At 51.2% G+C, this 17,233-nt stretch overlaps 2 long non-coding RNA genes across 5 annotated transcripts in view; one reads left to right on the forward strand and one right to left on the reverse strand.

The window, feature by feature from the left end:
• The window catches only part of LOC112667040 (uncharacterized), a 49,846-nt gene that overhangs the window by 27,317 nt on the left and 5,296 nt on the right, over positions 1–17,233 (reverse strand). Inside the window, exons 2-4 of one of the 4 annotated variants that reach the window (XR_007411731.1) lie at positions 7,545–11,670; positions 7,329–7,465; positions 6,687–6,857 (exon numbers count right to left, since the gene is read on the reverse strand). This is a non-coding gene — a long non-coding RNA (uncharacterized LOC112667040). Of the gene's footprint in view, positions 1–4,976; positions 6,191–6,686; positions 6,858–7,328; positions 11,671–17,233 lie in introns of those variants that run through there. The other 3 variants (XR_007411729.1, XR_004817722.2, XR_007411730.1) reach the window with 3 other exon arrangements.
• LOC125755384 (uncharacterized) lies at positions 7–5,895 on the forward strand. Its single transcript, XR_007411728.1, has 2 exons — positions 7–3,018; positions 5,226–5,895. It is a non-coding gene; the product is annotated as an uncharacterized LOC125755384 (long non-coding RNA).

The following is a 17,233-nucleotide window of genomic DNA, read 5'->3' on the forward strand; positions in this document are numbered from 1 at the left end:
CCTCCTGTTAGAATGGGAACTTAAGCGGGCCCCATTAAAATGGTGTCCTTGACAAAGTCATGCTTACAGGGGGACCCCCGTGTCTACAGGCCCACCCAATGGTCATTTTTCCAGTCCCTAAGTGTACTATTGAAATTGAGGTACGTGGTGATTGGAGTAACCCCAAATTGGTCTATGGGGTAAGAGCTACCATAGAGGGGAAGACCAAGAGGAAACCTCTGAAACTGCCCCAACCCCTGGCTAAGATAGTCAATCTAAAACTATTCTATGCCAAGTGGGGAAGGATGGCAGAGATTAATGTCACTAATAGAGACCTAAAGTATAATTGTGGAGGTCCCTAGAGTATCTATTTGATTCACTAGTCTGGCCCATGCAGAAACTGGATGGCTCCTAAAAAATGACCATAGACTACCACAAGCTCATCCATTTAGTAGCCCTGACTGCAGCTGCTGTGTCAGATACACCATCGTTGCCGATGCAGATTAATATGCCCTTGAGTACACACCATGCAGCCATTGACTTAGAAAATGCATTCTTTTCTTATTAGAAAAGAAAATCAGAAAGACTTCACATTCACATAAACTGACAACATTCATTCACATTTTTGCCCTAGAACTATGTAAACTCTCCTGCCCTCTGTCGTAATATAGTCCAGAGAGATCTGGACTGCCTGGACATCCCACAGATCATCATACTGATGAGATGGGACAAGTAAGTGGCTGGAGGCTGGAGGTCTTGGTAAGAGGGTGAAATGCAGGAATTTGCCACTTGAGTGAAGTATTTTGGAGCCCAGTGGTCAAGGGAGTACCAGAATATTCCCTCCACAGTAAAGGACAAATTACTGCATTTGCATCCTCTACTGCAAAAAAAAAACAAAGCTTGGTGCCTAGGCCTCTTTGGGTTCTGAGGGCAACAGTTCCAGATCTAGACCTGCTACTCTAGCTCATTTACTGGATGATACTGAACGCTACCAGCTCTGAATGGGTCTTGGGTCAAGAAGGAGCTTTGCAGCAGGTCCAGGTTGGAAGACAAGGAGTTTTGCCACTTAGATCATACAATCCAGCAGACTCATTGGTATCAGAGGTTGTGCTGATGGGAAAAGATGCAGTGTGAAGTTTACGAAAAGCCCCCATAGGAGAATCACAATGCAGTCCCCTAGGATTCTGGAGCCAAATCAAGCCATTTGCAACAGAAAATTATACACCTTTTGAAGAATAGCTCTTGGCATGTAATTGAACCCTGATAGATACAAAATGCTTGAGGACGGAGGACCTGGTGACCATGTATCAGCAACTTCCCATTATGAGAGGAATTCAGTTAGACCCACCAAGTCATAAAGTCAGACAGCCCTAGCAGCAGTCCATCAAAAGATGAAAATGGGCAGAAATAAGCTGCATTAGTAGATAACTCATACCACCCGAAATAATTACACCATACCCTCCCCCAGCTCATACCTATGGAGGGTTCCATAGTGCTAGCTGGAGGAAAGGGGAAAGGCCGAGCTGGATTTACATATACGTGTGCTCTACATGTGTGTATAAGCTGGAAACAGATAGCGGCTGCATATGGACACATTTAGGGGTGACTTTGAAAGACAGTAGAGGAAAATCTTCCTGGTGGGCAGAGCTCTAAACAGGTGTCTGGTCATTCATGATTTCTGGACAGTGACCAAAGGTCTGGCCATCTTATCAGAGACCTAGAAGAGAGAGGATGAGAAGCCTGAAGATACAAAGGACTGGGATAGAGGAACGTGGAAGGGACACATGGGTAAGGGCATGAGGTGTGAATATCCCCATGGAAGACACTCTGAACAACTAAGTAGACAAATGACTCACCCAGTTGACATTAGGCAACGTGGAAGTGGCACAATAGGTACATGAATAGAGTGGCCATGGTGGCAGATACGGAGGCCACGTATGGGCTCAAGAGCATAGACTCCCAGTTGCCAAGACTGAACTGGCTATTGCTACCTCTGAATACTTAACCCGTCAACAACAGAGACCAATGGAAGTCCCCATTATGGTCCCATTCCTTGAGAAGACCAGCCAGATACTTGGTGGCAAGTTCCATCTTAGAAAAGCCAGTAGTTTATCCTCATAGGAAGAGGGATCTGTTTGGGGTACGGGTTGTTCTTTCCTGCCCCCAGAGTCTCAGACAGGACCACTGTCAAGGTGCTTATGAAATGCCTGATTCATCAGTCATGGAATCCCACACAAATGGCATCCAATCAGGGGACCCATTTCACAACAAAAGAGGTACATAAGTGGGCCCCTGATTTTGGAAGCCATTGGTCATATCACATGGAACCCTCCAGAAGCAGCTGACCTCATAGAGCACTGGAATGCCTTCCTAAAGCTACAGCTGAAGTACTGGCTCAGAGACACCCTGAAAGTATGTGACGGCACCCTTCAGGACGCAGTATATACATGGAATCAGAGGATCCACACGACTCTCAAAAGAAAGAATATATGGGTCTGGGAACCTAAAGGCGGAATCAGAGTGGGCCCCATTTACCATCACTCCTCCTGACCTACCAAGTGATTTTGTGCTTCCCATCTGGGCAACTCTCCACTCTCCAGGGTTGAAAGTGCTGGTTCCCAAAGAGGTTGAAGGCACAGCAAGGGCCCTAGCACTTGACATGCTTTGTGTCAGAGACCAGAAGACAAGTAGTCACCATTGTGTGAAGAGTAACTGTCCTTGATCCCCAAGAAGAGGTAGGGTTACTTTCACACAACGAGAGCAGAGAGTAATGCGTGTGGAACCCAGGTGACCCACTTGGGCACCTGCAAGTACTCCCCGCCCTACTGACACCATGAACAGACATTGCAGCAACCCTAGGACAAGAAGGTTTGTGGTTGACAAGAACTCAGACCTCCTAGGAACGAAGGATAGGGTCACACCACGGGGAAAGGACGCCGCCAAGCTCTGCCAAAGTCAGCCCTGCGGTGAGAATTTAGGCTCTGTGGCAGAGGACACTGAAGAGGAGGAGAAGCCGTGGCTCTGACGCCGACCACAGCAGTGAGTGCTGTAGCTCTCTGTGGGGTGTCCCCTCAGGAAGACACCAGGGGGAACTAGGGAGGAGCTGCTCCCTAACCCGAATGGAGAAGCAGGTCTGTGCCTCACAAGGACAGCAATAGCCTCGGCGACAATACCACGAAAATGTGGCAGTTGGTCTCCTGCCAAGAGGAGCATAAGCCACTGGTCAGATAGCTGCTGCCTCCAGGGTTCAAGCTCCAGCAATGATGAAGACACACTTCCCACCCTCTGTGCCGCCCACTACCCCATTGACTTAGCACACCAGGGTCACTAAATTGGGCCAATCTGAACGTGATCAGGGCTCTTCCCAAGGCGAACGTGCCTTGAAGCCTCTGCAGCAGCCTGTCTGAGGTTTCCTGAAACTGCGATAACCCTACCCTAACCCAACCCTAACCCGAACCCGAACCCTAACCCAACCCTAACCCTAACCTAACCCTAACCCTAACCCTAACCCCTAACCCTAACCCAACCCTAACCCAACCCTAACCCCTAACCCTACCCTAACCCTAACCCAGCCCTACTGCTCTCTTGCACAGATTGGAAACGGGCCCCCTCCTCAGGGGCCGGCGCCCAGGCGGGAAAGGCCAGGTGGGGGTTCAGGGGGTGGACTTTGGCTCCCTCCCACCCAGGGTCCACAAGCACTGACGCGGAAGCTGGGCGTAGATGTTCAGGTCCTGGACGGTGCCCACACCTGGAACAGACCTGGGTCGTCCCCGGGTGCCCGGGCAGCTCAGTCGGTTCGGTCTGACTCATGATTTCGGCTCAGGTCCTGGTGTCGGGGTGTAGACGGAGGCCCGCAGGGCTGTGCTGGCTGCGGAGCGGAGCCGCCGGCGACCGCCTCCCACCCCTGCCTTTGCCCTGCCCTCGCTGCTCACTGCTCGCTCTCTGCTTCTTTTCCGTAACGACTTCCTTTTTGTTTCTCTTACTGTTGGTCCCAACCACTTTATATGAATCTCGACATCGGGCTATCTTTATGTCCATTTTAAAAGCAATTTGTTGTGTGCTAATCAGAAAACACAGTTGGGGGGACACCTGGTGGCTCAGCAGGTGAGCATCCGCCTTCGGCCCAGGGCGTGACCCCGGGGTCCCGGGATCGAGTCCCACGTCGGGGTCCCTGCATGAAGCCTGCTTCTCCCTCTGCCTGGGTCTCTGCCTCTCTCTCTCTCTCTCTCTCTCTCTGTGATGACTATCATAAATAAATAAATAAATAAATAAATAAATAAATAAATAATGAGGGCATGTGAGGAGGTGACAATAGTGTTCTCTATTCTAGAATGTGGAGGTGACTACATGACAGTAGGTGCACGCCCAAACTCAGAACCCTGCTACAAAAGGTGATTTTACCGTATAAAACTTATATCTGAGTTTACAAAAGAAAAAGAAACACAATAAGATACCAGTACACACCTACTAGAAGCCGGCAGTACAGTTGCCAGGGCTGGGGGCAGGGAAATGGGAGCACTTGGTCCAAGAGAACAGTTTCAGTTACGCAAGATTAATAAGCTCCTGGGACCTCATGTAGAGCAATGTGACGATAGTTAACAATACTAGTTAACGATACTGTATACGTGAAACTTGCTATGAGGGTAGATATTAGGGGCTTTCATCAAAAGAAAGGAGGAGATAGAAAAAAAGGCAGAAAAGAAAGAAAATGGTCACTATGTGAGGTGATGGATATGTTATTTAGCTTGATTGTGGTCATTATTTCACAATGTAAACATGTATCAAAACACCAAGTCATACACCTCAAATACATATGATTTTTGTCAATTACCATATACCTTGATAAAACTGGCAGGACATTAACACTACAAAGCTTCTAGAAGGAAACATAAGAGACAATCTCTGCAACCTCATAATGTGATATTTGTTAAACAGGACCAAAAAAAAATCACTGACATAAAAGAAAAAAATACTACATTGAACATCAAAATCATACATAATTTTTAAAAAGATTTTATTTATTTATTAGAGACAGAGGCAGAGCGAGAGAGAGAGAGCGAAGCAGAGACACAGGCAGAGGGAGAAGCAGGCCCCATGCAGAGCCTGATGTGGGACTCGATCCCAGGCCTCCAGGATCACGCCCTGGGCTGAAGGTGGTGCTAAACTGCTGAGCCACTCGGGCTGCCCACATAATTTTTTTAATAGTTTATTTTTTTAATTATTATTTATTTATTTATTTATGATAGACATAGAGAGAGAGAGAGAGAGGCAGAGATACAGGCGGAGAAGCAGGCTCCACGCCAGGAGCCCGATGCGGTACTCGATCCCAGGACTCCAGGATCACACCCTGGGCCAAAGGCAGGCACCAAACCGCTGAGCCACCCACGGATCCCCTGCCCACATAAATTTTAATGCAATAAAAGTTCTAGATTTTCTTTAACCATCTTAACTTTGATATAATCATTTCTTGTTTATTTGTTTGCTCGTTTGCTTTTTGGCTCCTAGAAGAAAAGGGAGGAGAGAGGAAACATTGGAAGAAGAGGATTCAAAGAGGTGAAAAGAGTAGGAGGAAAAAAGAGTTTGAGTTCAAAGACGTTAGGTCCTGTTAGAAGACCATAGTCTTTAAACGCATGGCCTTCTCAAAACAGCATTATTATGGGTAAAGAAAAGTGTGTGTGTGTGTGTGTGTCTGTGTGTGTGTCTGTGTGTGTCTGTGTGTGTAATACTATTCAGCCATCAAAAAAGAAGGAAATCCTGCCACTTGTTACACCTGGATGGACCTAGGGGGCATTATGCCAAATGAAATAAGTCAGAGATAGACAAATCCTATACAATGTCTTTTATATGTGGAATCTAGAAAACAAACACATTCACAGGAAAAAAAAAAAAAAAAGATTGAATTTGCAGCTACCAGAAGTGGGGAGCTGAGGGGAAAAGGAAGTAGAGGAAGGTGGTCAAAAGGTACAAACTTCCAGTTGTGAAAGAAGTAAATTCCGAAGATAGAAGGTACAACGTGACGACTAAGGTTGACTGCATCGTATGGTGTATTTGAAAGCTGCTAAGAGAGGGATCCCTGGGTGGTGCAGTGGTTTAGCGCCTGCCTTTGGCCCAGGGCGCGATCCTAAAGACCTGGGATCGAATCCCGTGTCGGGCTCCTGGTGCATGGAGCCTGCTTCTCTCTCTGCCTCTCCCTCTCTCTGTCTCTGTGTGACTATCATAAATAAATAAAAATTAAAAAAAAAAGAAAGCTGCTAAGAGAGTAAATACTCAAAATTCTCATCACAAAGAAAAAAATGTGTTTTTCCTGTGTGTGTGTGTCTATACATGAGATGATGGGTGTTAACTAAACTTACGTCCACATCATTTCTCAACATGCGTAAGTAAAGGCAGCACGCTGTCGCCTTAAGCTTACATAGACAGTTCTGGACGTTAACGTCATCTCAATAAAACCAAAAGGGGGATCCCTGGGTGGCGCAGTGGTTTAGCGCCTGCCTTTGACCCAGGGCGCGATCCTGGAGACCCGGGATCAAATCCCACGTCAGGCTCCCGGTGCATGGAGCCTGCTTCTCTCTCTGCCTGTGTCTCTGCCTCTCTCTCTCTGTGTCTATCATGAATAAATAAATAAAATCTTTAAAAAAAAAAAAAAAAAAAAAAGAATATCTTTAAAACCAAAAGGAAATAAAATACTATTGTGAGTAGAATCTTACCCTAAATGCGGGTTCTGGTTTCCATAACTAGAAAGCCGACCTGGTCAGAGACGGGGTCATTCGGTTCTGTGCTTCTCTTCGCAGAGGCCGCACCTGCCTCTTGCCTGATGCCAAGGCCGGTGGGGGGCGGCGCGGGGAGAGCCAGGACGAACCCCAAGTGCCATCCGGGTCCTGAGCCGAGTGGAGGAAGAGAAGAGGAGCAAGGTTCAGAGGCCCCTGGGCCGCTCTGGGAAGTGGGCAGCCGACGTAAGAAGTTGAGGACCAACCTGCGGTGACGGCCACCCCCTGGCTGGCTGCGCAGGGGCCGAATGGGAGCCCCAACCCCTGCGGGGACCGTCTGCGGCAGCCCTGGGGTGGGGGGATGACCCGTCGTATTCACTATCACATTCAGACTGACCATTAACTTCCACACTTCCAAGTTTGAGATAAAAGACTGGAAGCCAGCTTTAAGATGTTAGGCCCCGGCCCCTGGGGGGCTCAGCTGGTCAAGTCTGCCTTGGGTCAGGATCCCAGGACCCTGGGTGGGGCTCCCTGCTTCTGCCTCTCCCTTTGCCCCGCCCCTCCCTCGTGCTCACTCGCTCTCAAAAAAAAAATCTTAAAAAAATAAAAATAAAATAAAATAAAACTTTAGCTTCACCTTACCCAGAAACAGGTGCTGGATGTGAGGCCGGAGGGGTAACCAGTGCCCATTCAGGGGGGACAATGGTTGTCAAGCAGGGTCTCCCGGGAGAGGTGACCAGTTTCTGCTACCTCAGAGGAGCCACTCTAGGACCCCCATCCTGCAGACACAGAAATATTAAGGTATTTTCTCCTTGATTTCAGAGAAATTCCACTCCCTGACAGACCCCCGAGCCATACCTTCTGTTAGACAAAAAGCCCACATGGCTGCAGCGCTCCAAACGTGGCAAAGACTTGCACAGGATTAGAAATTTCTGGTCACTTTTTAGGTTTGCATCCTGCTTACCCGTTCAGGATGGGGGGAGATAGACTAGCAAGGGCTTCCCTTGGTCCCTCTGACTTGACTCAAACATCGTCATCTACGTAACATCACCGGGGGGCGGGGGGGTGGGGTTCGGGACAGAGGTAAACGGGCAACTAAGAGACAGGACTCGGAGTATTCACCCGCGGCATCCAAGCAGAGACTGTGACTTGGATTTGGGGTTTAGGGAGAATATGGTTAAGGCTTAACCCCTCATTTCCTCATCTTGACAACACAGCCTCTCTGGTCGGGTCTCTAAGGGCTGATAAACTGAAGGCACTACTCCAATTTCGCCTGGAAACCCAAACAGGAGGTGAAGAAAGTAGGAGTGGGGTAGAATCAGACTCCTTGGCCTTTGTGTCTCCTTGGACGGCTGCGGGGCGGGGGAGGGGAGGGCTGAAGTGGGGGAGTGAAGGTAACTGAGATGATTGGGCCTCGGGTCTGGGAGGAGGGAAGAGGGGAAAGGAAGTGGGGGGCTAGAGGCCAGGGGAGGCCGGGGCGCTCGGGAGTCCTGTCCTGCTCGCATTTGTTGGCAGAGCTGCTCCAGGCCCCGCAGCATGCGCGGCCGCCCGTGGGGATGTGTCATAGCTGCTGTGCCCCTCGTCGTCCTGAGCTTCCTCCTCCAAGAGAACGAGGAAGAGCATCTCACGGAGAACCCATCGTTGGTGAGGACCGGACACGGGCGTCGGACTGTTCGGGGATCCCTCGGGGGAGCGGGGTTTTCCACTCACACCAACACTCGTTCTCGGAGGTTCTAAGAGGGCACATGGATGGTCAGGAGTGTATCCGAGGAAAGATAAATATTGAGCCAGCCTTGAAAGATGTGTAAAATGTGAATAAAGGCAAAAGGAGGAAGAGAGGGCGGTTGAAGTGTGGCAAGGGCAACGCGTAGACACGTCTGGGAAAGCAGGCCGACTGGCGGGACCACGGGCCCCGGGCCGCACCGCAGCCTGGCGTCCAGGATGTCACTCATCCCGCTTCTTGTATGAAGGGCCTGAGACGCCCTGAAGTGCCCTCCCCCATGCGGGCCACCTGTGCAAGGGCAGGACCACGTTCACCACCGGGCGCGCCAGGTTCTGGGCGTCCGCGTTCTCCTTAATGCCTCAGGGCGGCTGGGGCCCGGCCTGGGCGGAGGTGGGCAGGGGTGCAGGGATGCCGCGTGTCGGGGCGACAAGGGCCAGCTCTGGGGTGCAGGCGCTGTGGGGTCTCAGCCCTGCCGGGGCACTCGCGGCCTAAGCCCGGCTGGGCGCCCTTCGCCAGCCCGCCAACGCGGGAAGACCTAGATGTGAGGCGCGGCGGGCAGGCAGTCCCCCCAGAGGGCTCTAGAACCCCGACAGGTACCCCTGCTTCCAGCCTGATTGCAGGGCCCGCGCCCCTACTGGAGAGTCCCCTGTGTCCTCACGTAGAGGTGGGGCTAGCGGCCAGCTGAGCCCTGACACTCCACTCGGGCTTTCCCCGCTGTCCTAAAGGAGGGGTGTGCCCCTGAGGGTCCCGGGGCGTCAGGGTGGCGTCGGGGCTGATAGTCATCTCATCCTCAGCAGGAGGAAAAGAAGAAAATGCTGTGGCGGCTCAATCAGGAGCAACTCGGCTCTGAGAGCAGGGACCACCTGGCGGCCTTCAAGGACATGCGGGAAGCCGCCCCTGTCCTCCAGCAGGCCACCTACCGGCTCCTGGCTGGATCCCCTCCGCAGGGAAGGAGTGAGTGTGGGGCGCCTGGGGGGCCCCGGGGCACCCCGACAAGAGGGAAGCGGGCTGGCAACCGGTGAGGAAAGCAGGCTGTGCCGGGGGCGGCCACGCCCCGCGAGCAAGGCGTGGAGGGGTGCAGGCTGGCCCGTGGAGGCCGGAGGCCGCGGGAGAGGCAGCGCCGAGGGGGCGCCAGGTGCGGGAAGACAAGGGCGGTGCACCGAGCAGCTGCTCCCCGGCCAAGCTCCCGAGACCCCCTAGTCCGCCCGTGACCGCCACGGCCAGGGAGCTCTGGGGCCAAAGCCTGGCTAGCCGGCCTCTGGCACACGGCAGCCTCCGCCATCAAACAGGCCTGTCCTAGTTCCCGCCACCAGCCTTTGAAAGTCGTGACCAAGTGAGGCCCCTCCGCAACCTGTAACCACAGATGGGCACCAGGTGCGGACACGCTGTCCCTGGGAAAGGGTGTCAACCTGCCTTGGGCGTGGCATTTAGGGGGGCGAGAGGAGAGGCCCTAAGGCCCCCGTCCCGCCCAGGGCTGCTGGTGGCCGGCATCGCCTCGGAGTGGGGCCCGCGCGGGACCTACCTGCTGGACACCCTGCGGTCCCTTTTCCAGGCCTCGTCAGAAGCCGAGCTGGACAACGTGCTGGTGCTGGTGCACCTGTCAGGGGGTGACCCCGCGTGGCTCGGCCAGACGACTGCCAACATCTCGGGGCTCTTCGGGCGCCACATTGAAGCCGGGAGGCTGCTGGTGATCGGCGGTGGCCTCGGGGGGGCCCCGGGCCCGGGACACCCGGGCTCCCCGAGTCGCGGCTCGGCCTGCGGGGCGCGGTGGGCCGGGCACAGGGCCAGCTACGCGCTCCTCATGAACTTCGCTCACAACCTGTCCGAATACTTTCTGGTGATGGGAGATCGCGTTCGCTGCAGCCCCGAATTCATTTCCAGCGTCTCCCGGGTCCTGTGGGCCTGGAGAGCGCTTCCCTGGGCCGTCCTGGAGTTCTCGGGCCTGCGCCTCTCGGGGAAGGTCGTGCACGCCGGGGACCTGGGCCGCCTGGCCTCCCTTCTCCTGTTCCCCGCCGACCTTCCCATCCCCTCGCTCCTCTCTGAGTTCCGTCTTCTCCTGGCCCAGGACGCCCCGATCCGCTTCAACCCGGCGGTCTTCCACGGCTCGGGCCGGGGCTCGGCGGCTGGGGACCCATGCGCGCCCCCAGGGGAGGAGGAGGAAGAGGAGGAGGAGGCGTCCGGGGAGCCGGACAACCCAGCCGCCACTGTCCTCAGCGACATGATGGCCGCGGGGAGCGCCCCGCCCCAGGTGGCCTACGTCCTGAACAAGGAGTGCTACTCCGTGCTCAGCCCCGTGCGGGGCAACTACCTGGCCGTGGCCTGGGACAGGCCGCAGAGGGTAGCCCGCGTGGCAGTGCTGACAGGCTCCGAGCCGCACGGGCTGCACCTACTGCACCAGGGTCGCGTGGAGCTGGGCCTCGGGCCGTGGGTTGCGGGCCACTGTGGCCGCCACTCCCTGCTGGGCCCGCTGGTGGCCGGGCGCCTGGACCAGGCCGTGTTCTCCGAGGCGCGCCTGAGCTGCCTGCGGCTGCTCGTGCTGATGCCCCAGGAGCCCTGGCTGCTGGTCAGGCAGATCAGGGTCTGGACGCGGCCCGAGGAGGCGGACACCGAGCCCGCGGCCTCCGGGGAGGACGCCGGGCCCGCCCCAACCCGCTCGGCCGCCCGCCAATAAAGCTGAGCTCCAGGCCTACTCCTTCTGAGCAGCCGCCGTGTGCTTATTATCCCGGGCACTTCGGGGAACGGAAGGGCTCCTGAGACTCACGCTAGAACCGCAGATGGGAACCCACACGGCCGACAGGCGAGATGTGCGATCACCCTGGTGTGACTTCTTGGGGTACTCAAGGGAGGTGGCGCGGTGGGAGTGGGGCAGAGACGAGACCGCGTCCTCGGGGTTCAGAGGCCACAGAGGGGGAAGGGGCCACCTTGGGGCACTATCAGCGGGAGAGCATCACACTGCGAGCTCTCTCCTTGAGGGAGGTCTCGCCTGCGTAGGGTGACAGCAGCCCTCTGCGCTGGGACCTTGACCGTGCTGGAACCGCGGGGCCAGATCCAGACCCCGGGCCTAGCGTCTGGGCTGCAGTAATGGAATCCATAGATTGAGTGGCTGGTAAACAACAGGAATCTAGTTCTCACCGTTTTGGAGGCTGCGAAGTCCAAGGCGGAGGTGCTGGCGGAGGTGCTGGCGGAGGTGCTGGCGGTCGCGCTGTCTGGCGAGGGCCTGCTTCTCCGGTTCCCCATGACCGGCTGCATCTCTGCTGCATCCTCATAGGGCAGAGGTGGGTTAGGAGCCCTCAGGCTTCTAAGGGCGCTGATCCTACTCATAAAGCCCCCCCCCCTCAGTGCTCAATCACCTCCCACAAGCTCCATCTTCTATTACCCTCACCCCGGGGGTTAGGGCTCCAACGTATGAATTTGGAGGGACGTATTCAAGCCATAGCAAGACCGAAACTTCCAAGGTGCTGAGGCTGAGACTTTGCTGAAGCAAAGTTTGCTTAGTTGGGATTCAGGAACAAACATTTAAAATAGCCACGAATCCCCTAGACCTGTGTACAAAATTTGGTAGGAATCCACATGTGCATTTTTCTGAGAAGAAAATACTTTCATCACAGCATTAAAATACCATATCTGCCTCTAAAAAGTTAATAGTATAACAGCAGCATAACCTTCTTGAGGGAAGGAGCCATGTTATTTACATCAGGAATCTATTTCCACTGAAAAATAAGGAGTTAGGGTTATATATTCTTTCATGTATCTATTCAGCAAATATTACTTACTTAAGGTTAAGTGCTGTTAAAGACAGTATGAATAATAAGGTGAACTAACCATGGATGATACCACAAGGAACTTAACAAAATCAGTAATTAAGTTGTGTGACATAGAAAACTTGATCGATATAGGTATCAATTCTCTCTAAATCGATGAATAAATAACATCATGGGAGACCATGTATGCATCTAAAAATGAACAAAATTCCCATGTTCCTTGCAATTTCACTGACCAATAAAATGAAAGCAAATCTTTCGGTGAGATTTCCATTAAAAAATTCCAACAGAGCTTTAGTCAGCTGGCAGAAACCTTTTTTTCTCATGGGCCTAATAATTCTTCTTTATCTTGTTCCATAAGAGCCGTTCTCAGTGTCACTGGTATTTTCTAGAGAGGCCGTGTCTTTTGTAGATGACACTGAGCTTAAAAATGAGGATTTAAAAGCAGGGTATATGAATTCGAAACACAGCTCTGCCTCTTGGACAAGTTATTCTGACCCCCTCTGGGCCTTAATATTCTCATTTCTAACGTGGGAATAAAAATCGCTCATTCTTGGGGTGCCTGGACGGCTCAGTTGGTTAAGCGTCCAACTCTTGGGATCCCTGGGTGGCGCAGCGGTTTGGCGCCTGCCTTTGGCCCAGGGCGTGATCCTGGAGACCCGGGATCGAATCCCACATCGGGCTCCCGGTGCATGGAGCCTGCTTCTCCTTCTGCCTATGTCTCTCTCTCTCTCTCTCTCTGTGACTATCATAAATAAATAAAAAATTAAAAAAAAAAAAAGCGTCCAACTCTTGATCTCAGCTCAGGTCTCAATGTCAAAGTTGTGAGTTCAAGGACTGGGCTCCATGCTGGCTGTTCAGCCTACCTAAAAAAACAAAAATCAGGGCACCTGGGTGACTCAGTCAGTTGAGCATCTGCCTTCGGCTCAGGTCATGATCCCGGGGTCCTGGGGTCGATTCCTGCTTCAGGCGCCCTGCAGCATGTTTGGTGGGGAGCCTGCTTCTCTCTCTCCTTCTCCTTCTGCCACCCCCTGCTCGCTTGCTTGCTCTCTCTGTCTCTCTCCCTACCAAATAAAATCTTTTTAAAAAAATTGTATTCACGGGGTTGTGAAGATTAAATTAATTAACTCATAACACTTAAAATAGTATTAAGCATGTACTAAGGGTTTGTTAATCCTAGTTATGACTATTATCTTTATTATTTAAATGATTTTAGTATTATTATTATTTTTTTAAAGATTATTTATTGAGAGAGAGTGGGGGGGGGAGGAGGGGCAGAGGGAGAGAAAGAAAAACTCTGGGCAGGCTCCACACAGGGTATGGAGCCCAACGTAGGGCTCAATCTCATGACCCTGGGATCACGACCTGAGCCAAAATCAAGAGTCAGGGGCTTAACTGGCTGAGCCACCCAGGTGCCCTAATTTTAGTATTATTATATAGAGGAAATCCTAATTCTTTTGCAAAAATACAGTCTAACCATTACCTACATCTGCCGGCTCCTTTGCTACTTCTCCTTCTACCGGCCATCCTACACTATACTTACTCTCCAAAATTCTATTTCTGCCTTTCTTCTTTGACAAATTACCATGTTCACGGAGCACGAAGAACTCAGACTTGATTCACACAACTGTCCTTCACAAAGACTGATCTAGGCACAGTAGCACTCATGGCGAGGAGCAGTGGGCAGGAAAACAAAGGTTGCAGAAACAATTGGAAGGGGGAGGAAAGAAAGAGAAAAAGGGAGAAAGAGAGAAAGAAAGAAAAAAAGAAAGAAAGAAAAGAAAGAAAGACAAGAAAAAAGAAAAAGAAAAAAGAAAGAAGAAAGAGAAAGAAAGAAAAAGAAAGAAGAAAGGAAGAAAGAAAGAAAAAAAAGAAAGAAAAAAGAAAGGAGAAAAACCACCTCAGCCATTTCTAGAGCTCTTCTGTGCCCAGGGAAGCATTGTCTATGACTGTCGGCCTCTCATCCCCGACCTGTGCCATCCCAAGAAAGACACACCGTAAGCAGAGCAGATATGGGAACGCAGACACAGCATCTCCAGGGGACGGCGGACTGTGTTCAACAACAAAGAATGGCAAAGACCAGAACTAAGACAAAGACCAACTAGGATAACAAGTTTTGGGTCTTGCTTCCATTCCACCCTCGCTGTGTAAGCACCTTCCTCCCAGCCCCCCTGCGCTCCATAGTTCCCTGACCCTCTTTTCAGCCGTGGTTCTCAACCGTGGGTTGATTTTGCCCCCAACCCCCACCGGGGAACATTTGGCAACGTCTGGAGATATTTCTGGTTGTCACAACCAGGGGATGCTAGTGACATGTAGTGCAAAGAGGCGGGGGGGGGGGGGTGCTGCTAAAAAATCTGCAACATCTGGAACAGCCCTGACAACCAAGAATGATCCCACCCAAAATGTCAATAGTGTCATGTTGAAAACCCAGCATTCCAATGGATCAGCAGCAGCAGCACACCTGACAGGATGATACCACTTTTTTTTTTTTAAGATTTATTTATTTATTTTAGAGAGAGAGAGAGAGGGAGCACAAGAGGGAGGGGCAGAGGGAAAGGGAGAGAGAATCTGAAGCCGACACGGGGCTCAATCTCACCTGAGATCATGACCCTGAGACCCTGAGATAATGGCCTGAGCCAAAAGCAAGAGTTAGACGCTTCGCCAACTGTACCACCCAGGCACCTCAGAATGACACTACTTTTAAACAATTTTTCAAAAGCAGGAAGTGTCAAAGTGATGTAAGGAGGGGATTCCTGGGTGGCTCAGCGGTTTCGCGCCTGCCTTTGGCCCAGGGCGCGATCCTGGAGTCCCAGGATTGAGTCCCACTTTGGGCTCCCTGCATGGAGCCTGCTTCTCCCTCTGCCTGTGTCTCTGCCTCTCTCTCTCCCTCTATGTCTATCATAAATAAATAAATAAATCTTTTTAAAAAATGATGTAAGGAGAAAATGGAATTATCACATAATACCATAATTATCACATAATTTTTTGACAGATCAAAAAATTATTCTAGCCACAAAACATAAAACCACTAGCTCAGTAAGTCATGGCATGCATAAAATATGTATCTAGAAAAAGTCTATAAAGAACAGAATTTGTGAGTGTGAAGTTTTGAGGAATTTCTACTAGGATTTCTTTTAACCGTATGCTTCTTTACATTTGAATTATGGTGTTTCCTCACATAAAAGGTTTTACTTGGGATTTGTGATAAGATGATCTGATTCCTCATGGAGGTATATCCATACTTTATAAATCTATGAATTTCTTCAACCCTCTGCACTCAGGGTTTTGCCCCTGCCACTCAACCAAAACTGCCCTTGTCAAGATTTCTAATGACGTCCTGGTTGCAAATTTTGAAATTTGTCAGCATATAAAGCCATGAGGTTTTCAGAGGCCGAGCCTCTGGGCATGATTTCAACGGTAAGAGGCTGAGCAGATGAACTCGAGGAAGCGTCGACACAGGGACAGGAGGGAGAGCAAGTGAGCGTGACCTCGCATAGCCACCTCGAGTTCTTCTAACTGTTCCTTCCGGTGTTTGTTTGCACCCATATTTCCACATAATGTGCTTACACTACCATTGTTCGGTTATTTCATATACATTTCATGTACGTAACTGTCATACATGACAGAGCAGTGGGCCCTTCTATGCTGCCCCACAATAGGCGCTGATCCCTCCGGTCTTCCGATGATATTTTCCCGGTGGTCACGTTCTCTCGTGAAGTAGTCACCGCTGAACCAACCACGGGCCGGCGATTCTCAGGCCTTTCTCCAGGGCTTGGGCCCCCTCTCAAGGACGTTTGCAGAGCCGTCTTAGAAGCCACAGGCGGCGGCGCCACACCACAGGGCAGATTTGCTCTAAGACAGTAACTGTCTCTGGAGAGATGTAGCCCTCCTGAGGCTCCTCAGAGAAGGTGTTTCCTCCGTCAGGATAATAAGACGATGTCTCCCTGAGGGGTGAAGTTTGGGCTTGGCTGCAGTCCCCCTATAAGACTAGGAGCCTCCAAAGTTTAGCAGTTTTCAGCTGCGACACAGATCCACAGATCCACAGATCCAGGTTCCCCAGGGGGACCTCGGGGAAGGGAGCGAAGGGAACTATTGCATCACGAAGCCCGCGCTACCTGCTGTGTCATGGGTAATAACGGTTTCTTTGTTTCCTTAGCAACCGGATTTGTGGCGTGTGGCGAGGCAACCTAGCAGCTACACTGTGCTTAGGGACTGCTTGATTGTTTGATCTCACAGCAGCAATCTGTGATTATATTTTCTTTCATGTGTAATTTCTCCTTGGAGCTAGTAGTTCTCTCTTTTATTGTTTGCACTGTCGTAGGCTCTCAGGATGCATCAGCAAGCAGACCGAGACGGCTACCCGTGTGGTGCGCACATATGGAAGTGAGAGAGGCAAGGCGCAGGAGAGCTGTGAGGCGAGAGACTGCAGGGGTTTGAATAAAGAAGTGACGTGATCTGACTGAAATTATGAAAGGATTATTCCAGCTTCTGGGTAGTGAACAGACTGGGTTGGAAACAGGGTTAATTAGGGTGCTTCCACAGGCATCCAAGTGAGAGAAGATGGTTTATTTATTTTTATTTTTTTAAATTTTTTTTATTTTTTATTTTTTTATTTTTTTGAGAAAATGGTTTAGACCAGAGTTGTGGTGGTGGAGGTGTAAGAAGTGGTTAGATTTTTAAAAATACATTTTGAAAATCAATCCAAGAGAATTTCCTGAATGATTGGTTGTAGGGTTTGAGGAAACAGTAAGAATAACTCCACAAGGTTTTTGACCAAATCACTGGAAAGATGGAGCTGCATCCCACCACCACCACTGAAATGGGAAAGAGTGTTTTATATGTCTTTTAAGGGAATTTGGTAGATTTCTCAGCAGGGCCTTGTACCTCCTTCATTTTTTTTCAAAGATTTTATTTATTCATGAGAGACACACACACACAGAGAGAGAGAGAGAGAGAGAGAGAGAGAGAGAGGCAGAGACACAGGCAAACGGAGAAGCAGGCTCCATGATCCCGGGTCTCCAGGATCAGGCCCTGGGCCAAAGGCAGCGCTAAACCACTGAGCC

Source organism: Canis lupus, chromosome 7 (genome assembly GCF_003254725.2).
Source record: "Canis lupus dingo isolate Sandy chromosome 7, ASM325472v2, whole genome shotgun sequence".
Taxonomy (NCBI): domain Eukaryota; kingdom Metazoa; phylum Chordata; class Mammalia; order Carnivora; family Canidae; genus Canis; species Canis lupus.